Source organism: Bidens hawaiensis, unplaced genomic scaffold, assembly GCF_021521415.1.
Source record: "Bidens hawaiensis isolate Kalapana, Puna unplaced genomic scaffold, B.hawaiensis_p1.1 tig00033123_1, whole genome shotgun sequence".
Lineage (NCBI taxonomy): Eukaryota > Viridiplantae > Streptophyta > Magnoliopsida > Asterales > Asteraceae > Bidens > Bidens hawaiensis.
Window position 1 is genome coordinate 199207 of NW_027505276.1, and position 2180 is coordinate 201386.

The following is a 2180-nucleotide window of genomic DNA, read 5'->3' on the forward strand; positions in this document are numbered from 1 at the left end:
CTTGCTTACTTGTAAATTAAACATATGATGATCAAAACAATAAATTAAACACAGGTTCACGAGTTCTAATCGCTTTTTAAAATATAAAAGAGTTGGAAAAAGTACCTTAAAATCACTACACATGCTTTGTTTTCGATAGAGAAATCACATTTTACCCAAATGAATAACACGATCTGACTCTGACACAAAAGTTTATATTATATTATATAACTAAGTTTCTTAAAAAAGCTATTTAAGGTTTGAATTCAAGAAAGGTTAGCAAGTTTTTCAATTAGCATTAATATAAGACTATAAGTACCACATGAATGCTATACATATATGAAGTGTGAAAGAATATAAAAAGAAACAATTTGCCTCATGGGAATATACACGTATAAATAAAATAAATAATTAAACCATCTATAAATTACGATTGTTGTATTCGCCAATATCACTCATCTCTTCAAATCGATAAATGGCTTCTTCTTCTTTCCATTTTGTGTTCTTGTGTTTGTTCTGTGTTGTGTCTTCGTGTGTTGCCAAAACATCACTTCGTCCTCTTCTCCGAGTTACCAAAGATGCCACAACACTTCAATAAGTGACACAAATTTCCCAAAGAACACCTCTTGTCCCTGTCAAACTAACGCTAGATCTCGGTGGCCTCCACATGTGGGTCAACTGCGAGCGGGGCTACATCTCCTCCACCTACCGCCAGGCCCTTTGTGGCTCTGCCGCATGCCGTCTTCTAAACCATAGTGATGGATGCGTTATCCAACCTGCATGCCCATCTCCTTCCCCGGGGTGCTACAACAACACTTGCCAACATATTACATATAACCCCAGTTCTAACTCAAATGTCTTTTGGTGATCTGGGTGCAGACGTGTTCCAGATACAGTCGACCAACGTTGGGTCAATGCTGACCGTCCCTCGTTTTTACTTTCTTTGTGCTGCTAATGACCTTAGTGACGGTCTTGCTAGAGGGGTTACTGGCGTCGCGGCCCTTGGGAGGACTAGATCTTCATTACCCGCTCAGTTGTCTTCTTATTTTCGATTTGAGAATAAATTCGCTCTATGTTTGAGCTCCTCTACGAGATCTGGTGCAGGATCTGTGCTGTTTGGTAATGTTAATGTGCCGGCATCTTCTTCTCTTGCCTACACTCCCCTCATCATAAACTCGGTTGACCCAAGCGGGTATATTGGGGATGCCTCTCCCAAGTACTACATTGGAGTCAAGTCTTTTAAAATAAATGGATAACGAGTCAAGGGGTTCATTAAGACTTTATTGTCCATCGATGAACATGGTTTGGGAGGGACGTCAATCAGCACCGCATATCCTTACACTGTCATGGAAAGATCAATCTACACTGCTGTAGTTGCAGCCTTTGTGAACGCAATGCTGAAGAACGTGGAAAGAGTTTCTAGTGTTACGCCTTTTGAAACATGTTTTAGCTCCAAGAACATCAGTCGCACGCGTCTAGGTCCGCGTGTACCTTCCATCGACCTGAATTGCAAAGCAAGAATGTGTGGAGGATTCATGGCGCAAATTCCATGGTTAAGGTGAACAAGGACGTTTTATGCCTTGGATTTTTTGAAACAGGGAATATAAAACCTGACATTTCTGTAGTTATTGGAGGGCATCTAATTGAGGACAATCTATTACATTTTGATGTTTCAGCATCAAGGCTCGGATTCAACTCGTCACTTCTTGGACAATCAACTTCGTGTGCCAACTTTAACTTTACATCAACCGCTTAGAATAACTCAAACTCAGAAGCTTTATGATTTGAGTATGTGCTTGTCTTTGCTTAATTTGTCAGTCAGTTTCTATATTCTCTGTTTAAGACAAAACATGTTCACTCTTTCCATGTAATGGATTATAAATAAAAGCTTCCGATTACATACCTGGTTTCTCTCGTGTTTCTCATTATTCTCGGTGCGATTGATGTTTCATTTAGAGCATTGTCACAAATACATATATCTGAATATCTATGCTACCGAAAACTACAAATCATCAACACAACGACATGAAACAACAGATAATCTAAACGAATACACACACACAAATAATTGGGACATCAATGTGACGAACTCTAAACACTCAAACCCTAGACCGAACGGGAGAGAACAAACAAGATATGGTAACACGAATGGATAACACAAAACTCTTCTCCAAGATTTATAACAAACGAGCACACACCCA

The 2180-nt window shown here is 39.4% G+C and overlaps 1 pseudogene; it reads left to right on the forward strand.

Annotated features, from left to right (window-relative positions):
- Positions 1-454: 454 nt before the first annotated feature.
- On the forward strand, positions 455-1735 carry LOC143612035 (putative aspartic proteinase GIP2 pseudogene; annotated as a pseudogene).
- Positions 1736-2180: the final 445 nt, after the last annotated feature.